Here is a 26,533-nt window from a genome sequence, read left to right as displayed (position 1 = left end):
ATTTTTCGGTCAGCCGGCTCTTTGGTCTCACAAGGGGTCTGAGGATCTCATCTCAAACATGTTGTTGTACCTTCCTGAAGACGGGGTGCGAGTCCCCGAAACGTTGAAGGAGTAAATATTGATTGCTGAACCAGATCCTGCAGTGCCGTGTTTTGTGTTCTGCTGCATGCAGAAAACACTTGGATTCTACATAAATTACACAAGGGCATGCAGGCAGCTGAACTTTTGTATGGGAGAGCCGAACCAACTTGAAAACTATATATATATACACACACACACACACACACACACACACACACACACACACACACACACACACACACACACACACACACACACACACACACACACGTACCCTTTCATCTAATCCTTTTTGAAGCATCATGCCAAGCATAACCTGCTGATGTTAGACACCTTAATTTCAAGGTCATTAATAATGAAATTGAAACAACACGGCCAGTTACTGCTGCTGTGTTTATAAAACACGCAACTTTAACGTAATACCTGCATATTAGAGAAGTGTGTCATTTAATTTTTGCTGGTTTTGTTCTAATTTCTAATTCATCGTCAAGTTTTGCCTTTGCCAAAACTACCTGACTGGTTTTGGGTTTGGATCTGGACAGGAATTGATAAAAAAAAAAAAAAAGCTAAAATCACAGAATTTGAGCCTTATCTTGTTAACCTCAATAACATTAATTTCCAGTTAATTTTGACTACATCACAGCTCACAATATTGTTTTTATCCAGATTTGGCCAAAGGATGCAGCAAGCCGGCTGGTACTAAGTGACAGAGCAGCAGCACAAACACTCTGCAGTTTACAGCACATCTATGTAACATTGGCACACAGCAGTGGCAGAAATTAAAAGTGGTACAAGATGGAATTGTCCTTGTGCCCTCTCACTCAACCTCATGTTGAATATTAAAAGGACATGCACAGTTTAACAAACCAAGGACTTCAGTGACAGGGACTACCACTTTTGTGCTGAAGTGCTTGGTTTGTTTAGGCCTCCACAAAACAAGCTACCAATGGACTTAAGTCAGCTAATCAGTGCCCAGATGCCACACTGCAGGCATTCAAGGGGCTTTTATACGTATGTGAACAAACGTACAGCGCAAAGAACAGTACAAACAATAGAAACATTTTTTTCTCTAATGTCCTAGTGGATACTGGGGATCTGTACTTTAGTACCATGGGGTATAGATCGGGTCCACTGCAGCCTGGCACTTTAAAACCTTTAGTGTGTGTATGTGTGAGCTGGCTCCTCCCCTCTATGTCCCTCCTACCAGACTCAGTTTAGAAAAATGTGCCCAAGGAGCCGGGTGCATATCTCTGAAGCTCCAGAAAGTTTCCGTTATTTTTTAAAGTTAGTTATTTTCAGGTAGCCCTGGTTGGTAACCAGGCTACCTGCTTTGGGTACTTAGAAGGGGAACGAACCAACCTCCTGAGGGTTAATGGTTCGTAATCCCAGCTGACAGGACACTGAGCTCCTGAGGTGCTGATCACACTTCGTTAGTATGTGTGCCCATGCTGGCAGCTAGCTGCCACCCTCTAACAGATGCCATGCGGTGAGTGTTACACTGGGGTTCCAGTTAGCGGTTCCCTGGAGCAGTTTTGGCGGCATGTAGCGCGTCGGTCACGGGCTATGAGCTGCTGTGCCCGCCGCGGACAAAACTGGCTCTGGGATGATGCCTCAGCAGTGCTCACTGTCAAACAAGGCTTTGTCTGTACTGTTATGGATTTACTGTTTACTAACATAGCCAGTACAAAAAACAGCAACAGGGACTGCACGACATTGCAAGGGGTGGGGCTTCCCAGAGTAGGACCAGAGGCGGGAAGGTGCCATTTCCTGCTGCTGCGGATCATCAAGGCTGCTGGTAGGCTGCTCCTCCGGGGACCCACGCTGTTACAGACTTCTGACCTGGTACCAGGGGGTCATAGCAGGGGGGAGCTCTCCAGTGGCAGCACCGTTGCACTTTTATCCAGTTGTACACTTAAATTCACACACTGGGCTGGTGTGTTTGTTTTCTGGTGTCAGTTCCTCAGTGTCACTCCAGGGGCTCTCTAGGGTCTGTGTGTAGGCATCTTCAGTGAACTGCGCTGTATTTTCAGTTGTGTAAATATGTCTGTGGACATGGTTATGTGTGATGCTTGTAACTCTACCCCTTAATCAGCGAGGTGCCTCATGTGTGAACAATGCTCCTTATCTCCACAGGGACACAGTTCACAGGCACCTGACTGGTTAGATCATTTTAAAAGCATGATTCAGAATGTAAATTCAGAATTAGCTGCAGCTAAAAAGGAGAGACAGATGTTGAAACAGTCTGTTGATTGTATGGCTAAAGCAGCAGATACCAGAAAGGCTACTCAGTCCCCTCTGTTGGTTTCACATAAGCGCTTACTGCCACAGGTGCTCCAGTCTGATTCTGATCAGCCTGATGTGGATGATGATGATATGGATGAGGACAGCTCTCTGTCCCCTGGGGTGGAGGCACTTATTTATGCTGTAAGAGAGGTACTTCACATACCCAACCAGATGAGGAGTTGTACTTTAATGTTAGACAAAAGACCTCAGCAACTTTTCCTGTGTCTAAAGAGTTAAACTCCCTGGCCAGGGAAGCATGGTTAAACCCCGATAAGAAATTTAAAATTCCTCAGAGGTTTTTAGCTACCTTTACCCTCCCAGCTGAGGACAGGAAGGTATGGGAAAACCCCCTGTCAGTCGATACGTCTGTGTCCAGACTGTCTAAGAAATTGGTACTACCGGTGCCAGGGGCTATATCCCTAAAAGAGCCGGCTGACCGAAAAATGGAGACCACTCTCAAGACAATTTATATGGCAGCGGGCATTGCACAGCGCCCCGCAATAGTCTGTGGGTGGATTTCCAGGGCAATGGGCAAGTGGTCCGATCATATTATTAATTGATTAGACAATCTGCCCCAGGATGAGGTTATTACTCTGCTGCAAATCATACAGGATGGTGCTAATTTTATGAGCGAGGCTATTAAGGAGTTGTGTAAGATAAATGGCCACACTACTGCTATGGCTGTTTCGGCACACAGAGCTCTGTGGTTACGTCAATGGCCAGCGGATGCTGATTCCAAAAAGGGTGTGGAAAATCTTCCCTTTACAGGTGATGCCTTGTTTGGGGACAAATTAAATAAATAGATCTCCCAGGCAACGGTGGATAAGTCTACCTATCTGCTTTCGGCTGCGCCACCTGCTAGATGTTCTTACACAGGACCCTCCTTGCAGTCCTTTCATGTGACAAGGTTCAGAGGCAGGGGCCGGGGCATCTCCACCACTCCGAGAGGATCTTGTGGTAATTCCCGTAAACTTGCAGCTTTTGCCTCCCTGGACCAGACCACCAGATACCCTGCAGCTAAGCCTTCCGCGTGACGGTTGGCCCCAGCAGGAAGGCGACTTTCAGGTGGGTGGTCACCTTCAACACTTTGCCCACGTGTAGGTAAAGTCCTGCCGGGATCCTTTGGTGAGGGACATCATTTCACAGGGATACCGGCTGGAATTTCAAGCACTCCCTCCTCACAGATTTTTCAAATCGGCCTTGCCAGTTTTACCCGCAGTAAGGGTTACCTTACAAGAGGATATTCAAAAACATTTGTGGACAAGAGTGGTGGTCCCTGTACCTTCTCCGTTATGCAACAGGGGTTTTTACTCCAGTCTTTTTGTCATTCCAAAACCAGACGGTTTGGTGCGACCCATCTTAAACCTGAGGTCTCTAAACCCGTATCTGCGGGTGTTCAAATTCAAGATGGAATCCCTGCGGGCAGTGGAGACCAGTCTGGAGGAGGGGGAATTTCTGGTATCCCTAGATGTCAAGGATGCTTACCTGCACATTCCCATGTGGCCCCATCATCAGGTTTACCTCAGGTTCGCCATCTTGGATGACCATTTCCAGTTTCAGGCCTTGCCCTTTGACCTGTCGAAAGCTCCGAGGGTCTTCACCAAAGTCATGGCGGAGATGATACTGCAACTGCGTATGAATAGAGTCAACATAGTCCCCTACTTGGACAATCTCATGACAAAGGCTATGTCCAGGAAACATCTATTGCACAGCATCGATCTGATGACTCGCCTACTTACGGATCATGGGTAGATGTAAGGTGTCCTTACATCTTTGCATACATTTACTGGGCAAGATGGTTGCTGCTTAATATGGCAGATTTCATACCCGGCCTTTTCAGATGGATCTTCTGGACAAATGGTTGGGGTCTCACCTTCACATGCATCAGGAAGTGACCTTATCTCCGAAACCTGGATTTATCTTTTATGGTGGCTACAAGTTCCGCACAAGGTGGAAGGCAGGAATTTCAATATCCAATCATGGATTCTACTGACAACGGATGCCAGTCTCTGGGGTTGGGGGGCAGTAACCCAAGGGGCCCAGTTCCAGGGGATATGGTCAAGTCAGGAATCTACTCTGCCGATAAACATCCTGGGACTTAGGGCAATATATAAAGCCTTTCTGCAAGCTTCCCATCTCCTGCGGGATCGAGTGATCCAGGTTCAATCGGACAACGCCACGGCGGTGGCGTACATAAACCAACAAGGGGGAGCAAGAAGCAGAGCAGCAATGCGAGAAGTGTCAATGATCCTCCTCTGGCCGAAGGCCAATGCAAGGGCCATCTCAGCCATATTCATTCCAGGAGTGGACAACTGGGAAGCGGACTTCCTCAGCAGACACGACCTCCATCCGGGGGAATGGGGCCTCCATCCCCAGGTGTTTCAACAGTTAAATCACCGGTGGCGCCATCATCAGATAGACCTGATGGCTTCTTGTCTCAACAAGAAGCTATGCTGTTACTGTTCCAGAATGAGGAATCCGCAGGCTGTAGCATTGGATGCGCTGACGACGCCTTGGACGTACCAGTTTGTGTACCTGTTCCCTCCTCTATCACTGATCCCAAGGGTTCTAAAAAGACTAAGAAGGGAAAGCGTTCTAGCAATTCTAATTGCCCCGGATTGGCCTCAATGGGCGTGGTACTAGGACCTCCTAACCATGGCTCTGGAGGATCCCTGGCCTCTACCGCTCCTAAAGGATCTTTTTCAACAAGGTCAGTTCATCTATCCAGACTTATAGCGGCTACGTTTTACGGCTTGGAAGTTGAGAAGGGGATTCTAGCAAGAAAAGATCTTCACTCCTGGGTTATTTCTACCATGGTCCATGCCAGGAAGATGGTGACGTCAAAACATTATCATCATATCTCGAAAAAGTATGTTTCCTGGTGTGAAAGTAGAAAGGTGTCTCCCATGGAATTTAGAATCAGTCGTCTTCTACTTTTCCTGCAAGCGGGAGTGGATATGGGCCTATGTATAGGCTCCATCAAAGTCCAAATTTCGGCGCTCTCTATTTTCTTCCAGAAACAACTTGCCATGTTGCCGAAAGTACAAACTTTCCTAAAAGGAGTGCTTCATATGCAACCGCCCTTCGTGCCTCCCACGGCTCCATAGGATCTCAATGTGGTTCTCTCCTTTCTTCAATCGGACTGGTTTGAACCCTTACATAGGGTGGAGTTGAAATTTCTCACCTGTAAAATGATGATACTTTTAGCATTGACGTCTGCAAGACGTGTCTCTGAATTGGGGGCCTAGACCTGTAAGATCCCTGAATTGGTTTTTCATGAAAACAGGGCGGAACTCAGGACCCATCCTCAGTTTTTTACAAAAGTGGTACCGCTTTTCATGTCAATCCGCCCATTGTGGTTCCGGTGTTGTCTGATGCTTCCATTGGGCCAGAGTCCTTGGATGGGGTGGTATTCATGTGACCGGCGGTCTGCTGACCGACAGTCACATGACCTCCTCCACCATCCCGCTGGCTCAGTATCCCGATGGTCGGCATGCCGACCAACAGGGACTATTTCCACTCGTGGGTGTCCACGACACCCATAGAGTGGGAATAGAACCCGTGGCGACCGCAGGTCGCCACCGAGCCCGCAAGGGGCTTGCTGCACTCGCCCCTCCCCGCTGGGATCCTGGCGCCGGTATGCTGCCAGGATCCCGGCGTCGGTAAGGTGACCGGCGGTCAGGAGACCGCCGGTCAGCCATACTACACCCCTTGGATGTAGTGAGGGCTCTGAAGATTTATGTCAAAAGGACAGCTCGTCATCGGAAATCTGACTCGCTGTTTGTCCTTTATGATGCCACCAGATTGGTGGTCCGGCTTCCAAGCAATCCATTGCTCGTTGGCTCAGATTGAACATTCAACAGGCCTATACTTCGGCGGCTCTGCCTTTGCCGACATCTATTCAGGCCCACTCAACGAGGTCTGTGGGCTCTTCCTTGGTGGCTACCTGTGGTGTCTCTGCCTTACAGTTGTGCCGAGCTGCTACTTGGTCTGGTTCGACACTTTTGTGAAATTCTATCGGTTCGACACCTCAGCCAAGGATGACCTTCAGTTTGGTCAAGCGGTTTTACAGGGGTCTCAGCACTCTCCCACTCGTTTGGGAGCTTTGGGACTTCCCCATGGTACTAAAGTACAGATCCCCAGTATCCACTAGGAAGTTAGAGAAAATAGGAATTTAATACCTACCGGTAATTCATTTTCTCATAGTCCGTAGTGGATACTGGGTGCCCGCCTCAGTGTTTCGATTCCTGCTTACCTGAGTAAGTTTTTTGGGTGGCCTGCTGTTGCGATCCCTTTATGTTGTTGTGATAACTGTGCTATCCTGGTTGGGTTGGTGTTGCTATTAGAGATGAGCGGGTTCGGTTTCTCTGAAACCGAACCCGCACGAACTTCATGTTTTTTTTACGGGTCCGAGCAGACTCGGATCCTCCCGCCTTGCTCGGTTAACCCGAGCGCGCCCGAACGTCATCATGACGCTGTCGGATTCTCGCGAGACTCGGATTCTATATAAGGAGCCGCGCGTCGCCGCCATTTTCACACGTGCATTGAGATTGATAGGGAGAGGACGTGGCTGGCGTCCTCTCCATTAGAAATTAGATTAGAAGAGAGAGAGAGATTGTGCAGAGTCAGACAGAGTTTACCACAGTGACCAGTGCAGTTGTTGTTAGTTAACTTTTATTTATTTTAATATAATATATCCGTTCTCTGCTATATCCGTTCTCTGCCTGAAAAAAAACGATACACAGCAGCAGCCAGTCACACAGTGTGACTCAGTCTGTGTGCACTCAGCTCAGCCCAGTGTGCTGCACATCAATGTATAAAAGGCAAAGCTTATAATAATTGTGGGGGAGACTGGGGAGCACTGCAGGTTGTTATAGCAGGAGCCCCCAGGAGTACATAATATTATATTAATTTAAAATTAAACAGTGCACACTTTTGCTGCAGGAGTGCCACTGCCAGTGTGACTAGTGGTGACCAGTGCCTGACCACCAGTATAGTAGTATATTGTTGTATGTATTGTATACTATCTCTTTATCAACCAGTCTATATTAGCAGCAGACACAGTACAGTGCGGTATTTCACGGCTGTGGCTACCTCTGTGTCGGCAGTCGGAACTCGGCAGGCAGTCCGTCCATCCATAATTGTATTACAATATATACCACCTAACCGTGGTATTTTTTTTTCTTTCTTTATACCGTCGTCATAGTGTCATACTAGTTGTTACGAGTATACTACTATCTCTTTATCAACCAGTGTACAGTGCGGTAGTTCACGGCTGTGGCTACCTCTGTGTCGGCAGTCGGCAGGCAGTCCGTCCATCCATAATTGTATTATTATTATAATATATACCACCTAACCGTGTTTTTTTTTTCATTCTTTATACCGTCATAGTGTCATACTAGTTGTTACGAGTATACTACTATCTCTTTATCAACCAGTGTACAGTGCGGTAGTTCACGGCTGTGGCTACCTCTGTGTCGGCAGTCGGCAGGCAGTCCGTCCATCCATAATTGCATTATTATTATAATATATACCACCTAACCGTGGTTTTTTTTTCATTCTTTATACCGTCGTCATAGTGTCATACTAGTTGTTACGAGTATACTACTATCTCTTTATCAACCAGTGTACAGTGCGGTAGTTCACGGCTGTGGCTACCTCTGTGTCGGCAGTCGGCAGGCAGTCCGTCCATCCATAATTGTATTATTATTATAATATATACCACCTAACCGTGTTTTTTTTTTCATTCTTTATACCGTCGTCATAGTGTCATACTAGTTGTTACGAGTATACTACTATCTCTTTATCAACCAGTGTACAGTGCGGTAGTTCACGGCTGTGGCTACCTCTGTGTCGGCACTCGGCAGGCAGTCCGTCCATCCATAATTGTATTATTATTATAATATATACCACCTAACTGTGGTATTTTTTTTTCTTTCTTTATACCGTCGTCATAGTGTCATACTAGTTGTTACGAGTATACTACTATCTCTTTATCAACCAGTGTACAGTGCGGTAGTTCACGGCTGTGGCTACCTCTGTGTCGGCAGTCGGCAGGCAGTCCGTCCATCCATAATTGTATTATTATTATAATATATACCACCTAACCGTGGTATTTTTTTTTCTTTCTTTATACCGTCGTCATAGTGTCATACTAGTTGTTACGAGTATACTACTATCTCTTTATCAACCAGTGTACAGTGCGGTAGTTCACGGCTGTGGCTACCTCTGTGTCGGCAGTCGGCAGGCAGTCCGTCCATCCATAATTGTATTATTATTATAATATATACCACCTAACCGTGGTTTTTTTTTCATTCTTTATACCGTCGTCATAGTGTCATACTAGTTGTTACGAGTATACTACTATCTCTTTATCAACCAGTGTACAGTGCGGTAGTTCACGGCTGTGGCTACCTCTGTGTCGGCAGTCGGCAGGCAGTCCGTCCATCCATAATTGTATTATTATTATAATATATACCACCTAACTGTGGTATTTTTTTTTCTTTCTTTATACCGTCGTCATAGTGTCATACTAGTTGTTACGAGTATACTACTATCTCTTTATCAACCAGTGTACAGTGCGGTAGTTCACGGCTGTGGCTACCTCTGTGTCGGCAGTCGGCAGGCAGTCCGTCCATCCATAATTGTATTATTATTATAATATATACCACCTAACTGTGGTATTTTTTTTTCTTTCTTTATACCGTCGTCATAGTGTCATACTAGTTGTTACGAGTATACTACTATCTCTTTATCAACCAGTGTACAGTGCGGTAGTTCACGGCTGTGGCTACCTCTGTGTCGGCAGTCGGCAGGCAGTCCGTCCATCCATAATTGTATTATTATTATAATATATACCACCTAACCGTGGTTTTTTTATACCACCTAACCGTGGCAGTCCGTCCATAATTGTATACTAGTATCCAATCCATCCATCTCCATTGTTTACCTGAGGTGCCTTTTAGTTCTGCCTATAAAATATGGAGAACAAAAAAGTTGAGGTTCCAAAATTAGGGAAAGATCAAGATCCACTTCCACCTCGTGCTGAAGCTGCTGCCACTAGTCATGGCCGAGACGATGAAATGCCAGCAACGTCGTCTGCCAAGGCCGATGCCCAATGTCATAGTACAGAGCATGTCAAATCCAAAACACCAAATATCAGAAAAAAAAGGACTCCAAAACCTAAAATAAAATTGTCGGAGGAGAAGCGTAAACTTGCCAATATGCCATTTACCACACGGAGTGGCAAGGAACGGCTGAGGCCCTGGCCTATGTTCATGGCTAGTGGTTCAGCTTCACATGAGGATGGAAGCACTCAGCCTCTCGCTAGAAAACTGAAAAGACTCAAGCTGGCAAAAGCACCGCAAAGAACTGTGCGTTCTTTGAAATCCCAAATCCACAAGGAGAGTCCAATTGTGTCGTTTGCGATGCCTGACCTTCCCAACACTGGACGTGAAGAGCATGCGCCTTCCACTATTTGCATGCCCCCTGCAAGTGCTGGAAGGAGCACCCGCAGTCCAGTTCCTGATAGTCAGATTGAAGATGTCAGTGTTGAAGTACACCAGGATGAGGAGGATATGGGTGTTGCTGGCGCTGGGGAGGAAATTGACCAGGAGGATTCTGATGGTGAGGTGGTTTGTTTAAGTCAGGCACCCGGGGAGACACCTGTTGTCCGTGGGAGGAATATGGCCGTTGACATGCCAGGTGAAAATACCAAAAAAATCAGCTCTTCGGTGTGGAGGTATTTCACCAGAAATGCGGACAACAGGTGTCAAGCCGTGTGTTCCCTTTGTCAAGCTGTAATAAGTAGGGGTAAGGACGTTAACCACCTCGGAACATCCTCCCTTATACGTCACCTGCAGCGCATTCATAATAAGTCAGTGACAAGTTCAAAAACTTTGGGTGACAGCGGAAGCAGTCCACTGACCAGTAAATCCCTTCCTCTTGTAACCAAGCTCACGCAAACCACCCCACCAACTCCCTCAGTGTCAATTTCCTCCTTCCCCAGGAATGCCAATAGTCCTGCAGGCCATGTCACTGGCAAGTCTGACGAGTCCTCTCCTGCCTGTGATTCCTCCGATGCATCCTTGCGTGTAACGCCTACTGCTGCTGGCGCTGCTGTTGTTGCCGCTGGGAGTCGATGGTCATCCCAGAGGGGAAGTCGTAAGCCCACTTGTACTACTTCCAGTAAGCAATTGACTGTTCAACAGTCCTTTGCGAGGAAGATGAAATATCACAGCAGTCATCCTACTGCAAAGCGGATAACTGAGTCCTTGACAACTATGTTGGTGTTAGACGTGCGTCCGGTATCCGCCGTTAGTTCACAGGGAACTAGACAATTTATTGAGGCAGTGTGCCCCCGTTACCAAATACCATCTAGGTTCCACTTCTCTAGGCAGGCGATACCGAGAATGTACACGGACGTCAGAAAAAGACTCACCAGTGTCCTAAAAAATGCAGTTGTACCCAATGTCCACTTAACCACGGACATGTGGACAAGTGGAGCAGGGCAGGGTCAGGACTATATGACTGTGACAGCCCACTGGGTAGATGTATGGACTCCCGCCGCAAGAACAGCAGCGGCGGCACCAGTAGCAGCATCTCGCAAACGCCAACTCTTTCCTAGGCAGGCTACGCTTTGTATCACCGCTTTCCAGAATACGCACACAGCTGAAAACCTCTTACGGCAACTGAGGAAGATCATCGCGGAATGGCTTACCCCAATTGGACTCTCCTGTGGATTTGTGGCATCGGACAACGCCAGCAATATTGTGTGTGCATTAAATATGGGCAAATTCCAGCACGTCCCATGTTTTGCACATACCTTGAATTTGGTGGTGCAGAATTTTTTAAAAAACGACAGGGGCGTGCAAGAGATGCTGTCGGTGGCCAGAAAAATTGCGGGACACTTTCGGCGTACAGGCACCACGTACAGAAGACTGGAGCACCACCAAAAACTACTGAACCTGCCCTGCCATCATCTGAAGCAAGAAGTGGTAACGAGGTGGAATTCAACCCTCTATATGCTTCAGAGGTTGGAGGAGCAGCAAAAGGCCATTCAAGCCTATACAATTGAGCACGATATAGGAGATGGAATGCACCTATCTCAAGTGCAGTGGAGAATGATTTCAACGTTGTGCAAGGTTCTGATGCCCTTTGAACTTGCCACACGTGAAGTCAGTTCAGACACTGCCAGCCTGAGTCAGGTCATTCCCCTCATCAGGCTTTTGCAGAAGAAGCTGGAGGCATTGAAGAAGGAGCTAACACGGAGCGATTCCGCTAGGCATGTGGGACTTGTGGATGCAGCCCTTAATTCGCTTAACAAGGATTCACGGGTGGTCAATCTGTTGAAATCAGAGCACTACATTTTGGCCACCGTGCTCGATCCTAGATTTAAAGCCTACCTTGGATCTCTCTTTCCGGCAGACACAGGTCTGCTGGGGTTGAAAGACCTGCTGGTGACAAAATTGTCAAGTCAAGCGGAACGCGACCTGTCAACATCTCCTCCTTCACATTCTCCCGCAACTGGGGGTGCGAGGAAAAGGCTCAGAATTCCGAGCCCACCCGCTGGCGGTGATGCAGGGCAGTCTGGAGCGACTGCTGATGCTGACATCTGGTCCGGACTGAAGGACCTGACAACGATTACGGACATGTCGTCTACTGTCACTGCATATGATTCTCTCAACATTGATAGAATGGTGGAGGATTATATGAGTGACCGCATCCAAGTAGGCACGTCACACAGTCCGTACTTATACTGGCAGGAAAAAGAGGCAATTTGGAGGCCCTTGCACAAACTGGCTTTATTCTACCTAAGTTGCCCTCCCACAAGTGTGTACTCCGAAAGAGTGTTTAGTGCCGCCGCTCACCTTGTCAGCAATCGGCGTACGAGGTTACATCCAGAAAATGTGGAGAAGATGATGTTCATTAAAATGAATTATAATCAATTCCTCCGCGGAGACATTGACCAGCAGCAATTGCCTCCACAAAGTACACAGGGAGCTGAGATGGTGGATTCCAGTGGGGACGAATTGATAATCTGTGAGGAGGGGGATGTACACGGTGATATATCGGAGGGTGAAGATGAGGTGGACATCTTGCCTCTGTAGAGCCAGTTTGTGCAAGGAGAGATTAATTGCTTCTTTTTTGGGGGGGGTCCAAACCAACCCGTCATATCAGTCACAGTCGTGTGGCAGACCCTGTCACTGAAATGATGGGTTGGTTAAAGTGTGCATGTCCTGTTTTGTTTATACAACATAAGGGTGGGTGGGAGGGCCCAAGGATAATTCCATCTTGCACCTCTTTTTTCTTTTCTTTTTCTTTGCATCATGTGCTGATTGGGGAGGGTTTTTTGGAAGGGACATCCTGCGTGACACTGCAGTGCCACTCCTAGATGGGCCCGGTGTTTGTGTCGGCCACTAGGGTCGCTTATCTTTCTCACACAGTCAGCTACCTCATTGCGCCTCTTTTTTTCTTTGCGTCATGTGCTGTTTGGGGAGGGTTTTTTGGAAGGGACATCCTGCGTGACACTGCAGTGCCACTCCTAGATGGGCCCGGTGTTTGTGTCGGCCACTAGGGTCGCTTATCTTACTCACACAGCGACCTCGGTGCAAATTTTAGGACTAAAAATAATATTGTGAGGTGTGATGTGTTCAGAATAGGCTGAAAATGAGTGTAAATTATGTTTTTTGAGGTTAATAATACTTTGGGATCAAAATTACCCCCAAATTCTATGATTTAAGCTGTTTTTTAGGGTTTTTTGAAAAAAACACCCGAATCCAAAACACACCCGAATCCGACAAAAAAAATTCGGTGAGGTTTTGCCAAAACGCGGTCGAACCCAAAACACGGCCGCGGAACCGAACCCAAAACCAAAACACAAAACCCGAAAAATTTCAGGCGCTCATCTCTAGTTGCTATCCTATGTTCTGGTTAGCGCCCTCCTTTTGGTTATGGTTGTGTGTTGGCTTGTTGCCTCACCACTGTTGTATTATTCCTTCTCTCGTGGTATGTCCGTCTCCCTGGGCATAGTATTCCTAGACTGAGTCTGATAGGAGGGGCATAGAGGGGAAGAGCCAGCACACACATACACACACTAAAGGTTTTAAAGTGCCAGGATCCAGTGGCCCCAATCTATACCCCATGGTACTAAAGTACAGATCCCCAGTATCCACTACAGACTACAAGAAAAGGTATTACCGGCAGGTATTAAATTCCTATTTTTTTCAATTCGCATCTCAGCTCACACTGCAGGGAGTGAAAGGGCTTTTATATGCATGTGAACAAATGCACTGGGGCACAGCGCACAGAGCAGTACAAACAAAAGAAATATATATATATATATATATATATATATATATTAGTGATGAGCGGGTTTGGTTCCTCGGGATCCGAACCCCCCCGAACTTCACCCATTTTACACGGTTCCTAAGCAGCCTCGGATCCTCCCGCCTTGCTCGGTTAACCCGAGCGCACCCGAACGTCATCATCCCGCTGTCGGATTCTCACGAGATTCGTATTCTATATAAGGAGCCGCGCGTCGCCGCCATTTTCACTCATGCATTGGAGATGATAGCGAGAGGAGGTGCAGCGTTCTCTCAGTTTCTATGTTCAGTGTGCTGCAAATATCTGTGCTCAGTGTGCTGCAAATATCTGTGCTCAGTGTGCTGGCAAATATCTGTGCTCAGTGTGCTGAAAATATCTACGTTCTCTGCCTGAAAAACGCTCCATATCTGTGCTGCATTGTAGTATATGGTAGGAGGACAGTGCAGAATTTTGCTGACCACCAGTATATATATATATATAGCAGTAAGGTGCAGTAGTCCACTGCTCTACCTCTGTGTCGTCAAGTATGCTATCCATCCATACCTGTGCTGCATTTTAGTTGTGCGCAGTATATATAGTAGGAGGACAGTGCAGAATTTTGCTGACCACCACTATATATATAGCAGTACGGTACAGTAGTCCACTGCTCTACCTCTGTGTCGTCAAGTATACTATGCATCCATACCTGTGCTGCATTTTAGTTGTGTGCAATATATAGTAGGAGGGGACAGTGCAGAATGTTGGTGTGACCACCAGTATATATATATAGCAGTACGGTACAGTAGTCCACTGCTCTATCACTGTGTCGTCAAGTATACTATGCATCCATACCTGTGCTGCATTTTAGTTGTGCGCAGTATATAGTTGGAGGGGACAGTGCAGAATGTTGCTGTGACCACCAGTATATATATAGCAGTACGGTACAGTAGTCCACTGCTCTACCTCTGTGTCGTCAAGTATACTATGCATCCATACCTGTGCTGCATTTTAGTTGTGCGCAGTATATAGTAGGAGGGGACAGTGCAGAATGTAGCTGTGACCGAGTATATATATAGCAGTACAGTACAGTAGTCCACTGCTCTACCTCTGTGTTGTCAAGTATACTACAAAAGTTCAGTAAAATGACCCAAAAATCAAAATTAAAAGCGTCTGATGAGAAGCATAAACTTGCCAATATGCCATTTACGACATGAAGTGGCAAGGAACGGCTGAGGCCCTGGCCTATGTTCATGGCTAGTGGTTCAGATTCACATGAGGATGGAAGCACTCATCCTCTCGCTAGAAAACTGCAGAGCCACTCCTAGATGGGCCAGGTGTTTGTGTCGGCCACTTGGGTCGCTTAGCTTAGCCACACAGCTACCTCATTGCGCCTCTTTTTTTCTTTGCATCATGTGCTGTTTGGGGACTATTTTTTAAATCTGCCATCCTGTCTGACACTGCAGTGCCACTCCTAGATGGGCCAGGTGTTTGTGTCGGCCACTTGGGTCGTTTAGTTTAGCCATCCAGCGACCTCGGTGCAAATTTTAGGACTAAAAATAATATTGTGAGGTGTTCAGAATAGACTGGAAATGAGTGGAAATTATGGTTATTGAGGTTAATAATACTATGGGATAAAAATGACCCCCAAATTCTATGATTTAAGCTGTTTCTGAGGGTTTTTTGTAAAAAAAACACCCGGACCAAAACACACCCGAATCCGATAAAAAATTTTCAGGGAGGTTTTGCCAAAACTTGTCCGAATCCAAAACACGGCCGCGGAACCGAATCCAAAACCAAAACACAAAACCCAAAAAATTTCCGGTGCACATCACTAATATATATATATATATATATATATATATATATTTATATTATTCAGTCCACAGCTTGGCTCACACTGCAGTTATTCAAAGGCTTTTATAGGTATATGAACAAATGCACTGGGGTCAGGGAGTGGATGTGCACAGCACAGCCACTATGGCCCTCATTCCGAGTTGATCGCTAGCTGCTTTCATTCGCAGCGCAGCGATTAGTTGAAAAAGCGGCACTTCTGCGCATGCATACGGGCCGCAGTACGCACGCGCAAAGTACTTTCACACAAAACTATGCAGTTTTACACAAGGGCATGCAACGCTTTTCTGTCGCTCTGTTGATCGGTGTGTGATTGACAGGAAGTGGGTGTTTCTGGGTGGTAACTGGCCATTTTCAGGGAGTGTGCTAAAAAACGCAGGCAAGACAGGTAAAAACGCAGGCATGTCTGGGGAAACGGGGGAGTGGCTGGCCGAACGCAGGGCATGTTTGTGACGTCAAAGCAGGAAATAAACTGAGTAAAGTGATCGCAAGGTAGGAGTAGGTTTTGAGCTGCTCAGAAACTGCATGAAATTTTTTTTTGAGCAGTTCTGCTAACCTTTCGGACGCACTTCTGCTAAGCTAAGATACACTCCCAGAGGGCGGCGGCCTAGCGTTTGCACTGCTGCTAAAAGCAGCTAGCGAGTGATCAACTCGGAATGAGGGCCTTAGTCACTTGATGGACACAGCACAGCCACTTGTGGATGGACACAGCAAACTACAGCACAGCACACAGCAGTATGACTGGAGTCAAATGGCACTCGAATCTCCGCTGAACAGCCTTTGCCTTATATATAATTCAAAACCCGTGAGAATCTGACGCCGGGATGATGACTTCTTGCCTCGATTTGGAATCTGAGCCTAGTAGGAAAACCTGATCCGTGGCTCAGACTTACTTGGAAACCAGAAATTCGGGGGGCTCAGATTTCCTAAAAGCTGACCCACACATCTCTACTGCATATGTTGCATTAATAACATTATTTTTTTTTTTTCATATCTCTCAGCCAGCTTTCTCCGACTATACTGTACACAGATTATACTAATCTGCAATGTGGAACAGTGTAAAATGCTTTAAGAAAGCCAGAATCTCTTACCTTAACCATGTAATTTTTATTTTACTCACGACTGATATCAGGCTGACTGTATTCTGTTTTCATTGCTGTAATTTTGTTCCCCTTTTAAACACAATTTCCACATCTGACTTCTTTTAGTTTGTTGGAAAATATTACGCTCAATAAAAGCGAAGCCCTGTTTGAGCATTAAACCTGCAATCCTACTGTACTTTTAAGAGCAAAACGTCAAAGCATAATATAGGTGTGAAACAGCTTTTAGTAGTCCTAGAATCTAATAAACTTTATCACACTGTTCTTTGGGGATATATATTTCCCTTTTAAGTTCCTCTTTAGAGCTACTGTGATGCATAGACCCTTAATCTTTGCTACAAAAAGTATTAGACAGAAAATAGAGAAGGTTGTAAAATAAGGTACGCAGCAGGATTTTCAACGCATATAAAATGGAGACGCTAACCTTTTCAAGGCATGTAGCAAAACTATGGCGCATGCCATCAAGGGCTTATATATACAATTTTGAAAACAAATGAAATACATATTTATTTTAATGATTCCTGTTCACACTATTACAGCCAAACTCTTGTATTTTCATTACCCCAGCAGCAAGACACACCAGAGTTGGGTCATTGCCCAGTTCATTTTATACAGTCTCCAGCTCTGCAGACTATGCAATGTTTGTGCCAGATGACTTTGAGTGCACAAATAATGGACATCTTCTAAGATTATCAGGCAGGGTGTTCTCCAGGCTTCATAAGCTATGGAAAATCAAGAATATTGACAAATGGAGCTAGTTCAGAAGCTTCTATTTACACAGTCATCTTCGAACATTGCTATTATTTGTCTAAGCATAAAAGAAAACAAGAGACAAATACCACAGTTCATTTCCCCCTTTAAATCCCTGTGACAAAAGAAACTGACATTTCCATCCCTCCCTTTTTAGTGATAAAAGTGACATGACATACTAAAGATTGTTATACAGTATATACACAAAGTTGTAATTGCCCTAGTACCTGATAATGGATAGTGACTATAATGCATGTTAAAACATATTATACTTACAAAGTTTAAATAACGACATTGAAGGGCATTAAACTTGGTCTGAATTTATTTATTTATGAAACAAGTATGGCGGTGAAAGGAAAAATGGGCAACTATCAGTGACATCACTTGATTAAAGCAGTTTATTTCCAATGGAATACAATGGGAAAAATGGGCTAATTGCTGAATCATCATCATCATCAACAACAACAACAACAACAACAACAACAACAATGTATAATGTATAAGAGGTATCCGACTCAAATACAAATAACACACAGGAAGGCCCACACAGTAGACTGGTTCTGCTGCCCCATTAGGGAGAAATCAGCCTAACAGAAATATTGAAGGGAAGCACACCTTAAGAAGGGCCTGATTCATATTTGTAAGTAAAGCCAAAGAAACAAGTAACTGTATCTGGGACAAACCATATTGCCATGCAAGGGGAGCAAATACATTATATATTTTCTGTGCTGGGTAAATACTGGCTGCTTTCGCATGTAGCTCACAAATGTTAGTATGAGGAAATGAGAGGTCTGGGTCAATTAATATGTTCATTCTCCATACCATTTTTCTGCTCAACTCCATCCTATGTTTGAATGAACCCTTAATATTAGGAATATATGAAATTGTGTTACAGTATGTTATTTATTACACTATGTGGGATGTCAGCATTAGGTCTTCCTTTGTTTACTTATACCACAGGGGACACTCAAAGGTTGAGTGAACTGAGGTACCATTGTTCCTTCTGTTTAGCTCACTGTTGGACAATAGGGAGTATTCTAGATAGCAGGGAGTCGGTCCCAGTGAAGTGTCACCTGAGAGGTGAAACTTAGGGGAGGTAGTGGGGGTCTGGATATTGCAAAGAACCCACCACTCTGAAAATTTGGTTACTCCATCTGGGCAGGGTTATGTATCTAGGACCCTGTATTCTGAGAGCTGGTGATGAGTCACTAACCCTAGGCAGAGAGATGATGCTCTTCCAAAGTTTCATTATGAGGAATATCATTTTGGATTGTATTACTGCTGAACTGTTTATCACCCATTCTGTTCAATAAACCACTTTTAGTTTTCACCTACCGCAATGCCTGAGTGATCTGAAACCCCATATCTTCACAGTTAAAAAGCTTTATTTTTACACTGTACTATTCATTCAGTTTGAACACACCCCACCCAAATCTAAATCTCTCTGCACATGTTCCATCTGCCCAACCTGCAGTTGATTGTTTTTTTTGCTTTACTTTCAAACATGAATCAGGCCCACAGTGCAGTAAGATGGCCACTGTAAGCTGTTCTTTCCTACCAATACAAAGTCCACAGTAAAGAACAAAAGACCACCACCACCATATCACATACCTAAAAAAAGAAGTACTCCTCTTAAAAGATTCAACATAAAAAGAAAAATGCTCTTCTCAGTGATTTGATGCCACCCTGCCTATATAGAGATGGACATCCTGAAATCTAATGAAAGGGTATTGGATTTTCAAACTACACAGATTGAAAACACAGTGAACAACTGCAGCATTAACCTTTTTCTTTACTTTGTCCATAGCAAACCAACCTTGGTGGATATGTCAGGAATGGTGAGGGATTATAAGAGATCAAACTATACTACTCTCAGTCCAAACAATCACAATGGAAATAAAGTCAAGGACCATGGTGTTACATTAAGACCAATGATGTCCTATTACACAAATCATTGCCACTAAGGTATATAAGCAGAACCACTGGTAGCCCAAAAGCAAGGGCTGCCTTCAACAAACAATGATTCAGGAAATCCCAGCACATACCACAGAAACACCATCATACTTGATCAATGCCAGAAAAGAAATCCAAATCAAAGACCAATGTGGATCTAGTTAACCATAAAACAAAGGAATGGTCTCTTAGCCATAACATTTTAACATCCAATCTGTGACCTGTAAGTGATAAACAAAACATTAGGATCTCTGAATAAAATCTGTAAAAAATGGAATAGGGGGTGAGTGTGAATGTGCTTAATTTGACCAAGGTGAAACCCTGAAAACCTTGATAGGATGCCAATAGCCAATTAGGCCCTTAGTCAGGGATAATAAATCAAAATCCCTCGGGGGACCCCCACCAACCATGAAAGTGACAAACATTCAAAATCCAGAGTTAGTATACTCAGGGACCAAATAATTTTCCTAAATAGCCCCATCGCAAAGGCCAGATGAAATAACAATTTTCCATGCTGGAACAGGAAACCATTTAAATACTTTCAATAAACAGACACGTAAATCAGGACAAACAGGGCAGCTTCAATCTTCTGGAACAGGGACCACTCTTGCTAATTTTCAAGGCGCTTTACAGACATCAAAAACAGTGCACGACACAGAAGATTTCAGTAATACAGCAATAGACAAGCCACATAGACATAAAGAAGAAAACCTATGTGCACAGTAAGCTTAATGCAGGATTGGTGTAGGCATTTTTGGTATTAACTAACACTGTCACAAGGTACCAGGTGAGCAGCCATCCTGGGCTCACTGCGTAGGATTACCCTGGGTGGAATAGTCTACCCCTTTAAGAGATTACACAAAATGGGATGATTGCAGCATCCTAATGAGTCGGGTCCCAACAAAACCATCAGGTTCATGTATTTTTCATCCCATCCACAAGCATACCAGGTAAGGCAGCCATGTTGGGTGCACTATTAAGGTTGCATTGTGGGAGGTCAGCCATACAAGGGCCCAATGCATATGTTGGAAAACTGACACTTGTGTAGTAGAATTATATACCCACTATGGAAAGATCCACATGAAGTACATCCTGGCTGCGGAGGAACCATCCGAGGCAACCATCTGGGGTGCACTGTGTTAGTTGCTGATGGCCTGGTGTGCAATCAGTGGTGGTAAACATTACAGGAATAGCACAAGTGGGGTTTAAGTATGCTGTAAGAAAAAAAAGCACTTGGTAAGAACACATTTTTAGGTAACCAACGAAAGGTGGAAAATTGAGATAAAAAATATTATTTTGATAAAATTAGCAATGTCCTGATCTCATAGGAGCAGTACGGGTGGGTATGAGAATAGGGGGAGCACACTAATGTCCAAAGGAAATGTCCCTGCTGAGCCTGGTCCTGTTCCCCCACGGCTCCCTGCTCACCTTGAGGGTTGGGCCACGGGGCAGTCCTGATGTTTTCAGCAGGAGGTGTTATCATTGCAGAGGTGAGGAGAGGTCACATAATGATCTTGAGCTACAGTGTTTGTAAAAATAGTTTAATTTTACAGTAGATTCTAGAGTAATTCAAAGTCCAAATCCAGTTCAAACTCCGGTTCTAACTTCATCCTTGAAATTACATCCTTCAAATGCATTCTTAAGAAATGCAGGCCAAGGCCCTGACTGCAGGGCTTGCAATTTAATGCTTTTAAATTCTACACACTATGGCCCTCATTCCGAGTTGATCACTAGCTGCCGTTGTTCGCTGCGTAGCGATCATTTAAAAAAAAACATAAAAACTGCGCATATGTATGCACCACAATGCGCACACGCGGCATACGGGTACAAAGAGCATCGTGGTTTTGCACAGGTTCTAGCAAAGCTTTCAGTCGCACTGGCGAACACAGGGAGATTGACAGGAAATGGGAGTTTCTGGGTGGCAACTGACCGTTTTCTGGGAGTGTTTGGAAAAATGCAGGCATGGCCGGCATTTGCTGGGCGAGTATCTGACATCATTACCGTGTCATTCGTCGCAGCAATCACCGCACAGAATAAGTAACTACAGGGCTGGTCTTGTTCTGCACAAAATGTGTTTGCAGCTGCTCCGCTGCACAGGTGTTCGCACTCCTGCTATGCTAAAATACACTCCCCCGTGGGCGGTGACTATGCGTTTGCATGGCTGCTAAAAGTAGCTAGCGAGCGATCAACTCTGAATGAGAGCCTATATCAGCTGGCACAGGGGGAGATGTGTTCATCAGTATGTTAAGCAATCTAATTATCAGAGGGGGTGTCGCATTGCAGACAGGATGACAGTTGCAGACAAACTTTCTTAGGGTGTGAAAAGTGTAGCCATAGAGAGATATGAAACTCAGATATATAAACTTGAAGATGATTTTTACCTGTGAAGAAAGGAGAGATGGGATTTCAATTCCAGTTCTAACTGCATCCTTGAAATTACATTCTTCAAATGCATTCTTAACAAATGCAGACCAATGCTCAAGCAGGACTAAATTCCTCATTATAGCACTGCAGAAAATTCCTCCACCTACTCTGAAGACTATGGTATAGCGTGACCATCTAAATAATACCCTAAAACCTGCCAGGCCGGATGCTTCTGTTAAAAGCTGCAGCTGCGTGCTTGTCCATGCTGGTAAGGTCCAATGGAACACTGCAAAAGACAAGTTCCCCTGGTCTGATTTCAATGAAGAAACAAATAAATTGGTGTAGCCTATTCAAGCTTCCTACAGAAAGCAGAGATGAGCGGTTTGGTTTAATTGAGAACCGAACACACCTAATAATTGGGGATCTGAGTAGAACCAAGTCCCGGCTCGGATTAATTTTGGGGAATCCAGTGGGTCAAGTCCCATGTCAGGTTTTTCCTTGAGTTCGGAAGTCAGCTTAAAAAACAAATCTCTGGTTTTGGATTGCATGTACTGTAAGTCCTTCCCTCGTGATTTCAGGTGCCATTTCACTTAGGAAAGTGTATGGTGATGTGGGCAAAATTTATTAGAAATGACTGGAAATTAATAATATTGTTGTTAATAGTACTATAGGAATAAAAACAAGTTCAAGTTACATGATTTTACCTGTTTTTCTATTTTTTTGGTAATTTTTTTTTTAAAACAGATCCAAAACCAAACCCATAACTGAACCTAAAACATGTAAGGGTGGTTTTGCAAAACCAGACACAAAACCAAAACACAACGATGATTCAGAATCAAAACACAGGTGTTTGTGCACATCTCTAATAGAAAGCACACAAAGATGAAGAAATCCTAGCAGTGACTTGGCTTGTCGTGATTTTGGTGACTGCTATACAACACTAAGAGCATTCTAGAGACCGCAGCAGCAACCCCCTCCCCCTTGTGTCTCTGCATAGTATATGTGACCCCCCGTAATTCTGCAGCCTCAGCAACCCCTTCCATCTCTGTATAGTATCGATCCTCACGTCTGTATTGAGCACACGGATGAATGACGAAACGCATGTAGCGAAGAATAAAAAAAACTTTACTGTTCCAGGTCACAGTGATGGCAGTGAGGGGATTTCCTGGCCACTTTGGCGGCGCAAGCATAGAGGTGGGAGCTGCAGGACCCGGTTACAGTCAGAGGGGGATAGCAGTAGCCAGAGCATAGAGTGTGGGAGGTAGCGCCACAGCGGACGATACAGCTGCGGGCACTCAGTGCTAGAGGATGGTGAAAGTTGGGGACAATGGAGGAGAGGTTCCCCCTTCAGGACTGGCGGCAACCGCCTCCATTTTCTCTGGCATTTCTGCCACTGCCTGTGCCAGTAAAAGAGAATTGGTGCCCCCCTCCATCCCCCCATTTTTCAAATACGGACATATGGAGCATGCCCCCGTGGGGAAGGGACATGACAAAACTGATGTATATAATCCCAGGCATTCCAGGTTGTTTCTGGTGCTGCATTCCATAAAATCTTTTTCCCATGGATTTAGTAATCTATATAAGTAAAATGATAGGAGGCGCACAATAGTGCAGTATATTAAAACATTCCACCTTTACTCAGACACAATTAAAATAACTCACAAGGAAAATTTTTGATATATAAAAAATATCACAAAACGCATTGGGAACATCAGCGAGTTCAATCTCACATAAAGGTTATGCATCTGGATCTCCTCCCACGCTCCCAACCTTCTTACTGGTTTTGTGACGTCACTGCGTCAGCATTCTCACAAGCCACGCCCAGACACGAAGTCCGATTGGAAGAAACGTGTCAATCAGCTCCTAACTGCCATATTACATGTTAGGTTTGAAAAATGACGGTTAGGTCCTGGTTGGTTGGTACTTTAGCACTGTGCAATTTATCTCTTTTCAAGGCCAAGTACATCTGGCCCTTATTATATTCAACACTCATTATCCTTCCTTCTAGTAGTAATAATTCAACTGCTTTGCAGCTATCAAGAGTTACAGCCACCCTACTATTGTGTACAGATGAACATTACTCCAAAATATATTGTAAAATCAGATACTGTGTTAAACCACAAAAATACAAACAATGTTACTATGTAAAGGTCCACTAATCCCTACTAATGAAATTTCAAGATACCAGCCATAAATGTAATTTACATTCTTTAGTGTTTACCTGAATTCCGACTGCAGATCTGTTGCAAGTAAAGTATTTCCATTACAGACAACTGAATTTTGACTCACATGTTTCGGACAGTCCTAAAATATCTTAGGTGTGACAGTGTCTTAATGGGATCTAATACAGAAAATGCAGTCATCAGAGGTACTGTGTTATAACTGGCCTCGTTCCTGTGCATGAATTAGCTAATCCACAAGTACATTTCTGTGTAAAGCATGTCTGCCCTGTTAGACAGGCACCTTCCTCCTAACATGATACTGTACCTTGCTGCAGAAGAGTGAAAGAGAGCATGGTGGACATACAGTATTTAGTTACAGTAAGTATGAGCAATCCAGTTATTTAATGTTTTTTATTACATTGTATGTTGAGGGTTATATACATTTTTTAAGCCATGGATGTCTACATGTGCCTATCAGAAGAATTCCTGGACACATGGACTTAAGTGAACAATAAACTGGAAAATGTGAGATTGTGGCTCAGTTTGAGGTTCACTTTGCTCTGTGGATTTTTTTATACTTATTTTCTCTATGGCGCACTACAGTTCCAAGCATGGCTTTAAGCATGTTGTTAAAACAGCATGTAAAAGGTATACTAGCATCACCATTAAAATACTTTAAGTAGCATTGTCTGTATACTATTGCTGGCCGAGTACCTTCAATATACAGGGAAGGATTAGCCATAGGGATCACCAGGAAGATTCCCGGTAGGCCGACGTGTTGGTGGGGCCTGTTTTGTATGCTGTAATGTGGCCCCACCCCCCACATGACCAACAGCCCATTGGCTGCATTGTGCCCATTCATTCAGTTATTCCATCTCTGCAGTACAGCAATTCTGCCATCCAATGATACTGCCATGGCTACATAGTATGTTTTACCTCTTGTGCTGCCCATGTTGGGCCATTTCTACAAAATTTTACAGGGACACTTTTAGTTACTAGTCCGCCCCTGGTCTCAGCCACAACTGCAGCAAAAGATGCAAGGAAGGCCACAATAGCATACAATCAGGCCCTATGAGGATCGATTCCGCCCCCCTCAACAGACTCCACCCCCATTAGGGCTGCTTCTATAAATTTCCAGGCCTGGTTTTCCATCCCAATCCGACCCTGTCAATATACTGTATTCAGGGCCGTCTTTTCGTATGGGCTCAATGGGCTCTTGCCCAAGGGCCCCAGGAGTAAAAGGGCCCTAGGCTGATAGCTGAGGGTCCCCTCTTTCCAGGGGTACCAGATTTTTGAAAATCGGCTCTGGGGAACCGGAGATATCCGACTTCAAAGCAGTGGTCCCCATCCAAGCCTGTTAATTGCTCTTACCAGACAGATATCTCTGGTTCTGTCTGACTTAGAGTTTTTATGAGGGTATACTCCAAAAGCTGTGACTCTCCCCTTTCAGTGGACACTGGCAGCTTGTCTCTACTATGCCCAGAACCAGAGATATCAGCCTTCCAGCAGCTGATCCCTGCACCAGCTCCACACGCCTAATATGCAGTTTTATATTTTTGTTGGTGGATTGCTCTGGCTCCTGAAGTCTGATCCCAAAGTACCCAGTACCCGCTGAAAGGGGGGACTCTCTAGTTTTTTTTATCCCATTAAAGCTAAGAAATCTATTTCCAGGAACTGGAGATATCTGCAGTAAAGCAAGCTGCCCTCCCACCAGAAAATTATGAATATTAAGCCCACTCTACTATCCACCCCTCCCCTGTGTATTAAACACCCCCGACCACCCTGGAAGTCATGTACCAGGGCCCCTTCATTCAGCACAATGTCCCCTTCTACAGTTTAGTGTTCTCCCTCCCACCCCATCTGTGCAGTAAAGGAGTAATTAATTAGCAGAAATAATTTCTCCAGGTCCTTAATGCTGTGCGGAAGATAGAATACCCCCTACCACCCGCGGGACATCAAAGCTGCCACTGATAGCACCCCCCACCCCTACCGCTGATGGGTGGGTAAGGGCCCCAGTGCATTTCTGTGCCCAGGGGCCTACACTGCTGTTAAGACGGCTCTGACTGTATTGTCGTAATCACAGCTGCATACTAGCTATAGGTGTAAGTAGTATGCTGTAGGTAACAAATTAAGTGGATATAAAATCTTTGAGAATATTATAATTTGAATGATATTAGCTCCTCTCAGATATCATAGCAAGTAGCCATTTTCAGCTCCCTATTTTATTTTAATATGGATCATAATCTACTAGAAATCAATAGTATTTAGTTAGGCATGTTGGTAAATGAAACTCTCCAGGAATGTAGTTATGGGGCCTGGAAACCCAGAGCTGGGATTTCATTACTCTGCTCTCTTGAGTGGGCTGGTGACTAGTTCCACCAGTGGCATCACTAGGGGGGAGTGAAGTGTGTGAAGTTCATCAAGTGTCACCCAGTCACTAAGGCACAGATAGAAGTGTTGGGATAGTCTCTGGGAGCAGCCCAGCATCTGCGGGAGTTCTGGGAATGCCCCCAGAGTGATGCAATGGTGGTGTACCATAAGGCCATGCCCTCCTGTAAGGCCACTTCCTCTTTTAAGAACGTGCATGTGCAGGGTCTATTTGGTGCACTGGGTGACGCCACCAGGGGTAAATTTTGGGATCATGGTGCCCCTAGTCACAACAGTAATGGCTGCCCCCCTCTGTCT

This window comes from Pseudophryne corroboree, chromosome 2 (genome assembly GCF_028390025.1).
Source record: "Pseudophryne corroboree isolate aPseCor3 chromosome 2, aPseCor3.hap2, whole genome shotgun sequence".
In the NCBI taxonomy this organism is placed as follows: Eukaryota; Metazoa; Chordata; class Amphibia; order Anura; family Myobatrachidae; genus Pseudophryne; species Pseudophryne corroboree.
Note: the sequence above shows the minus strand (reverse complement) of the source record.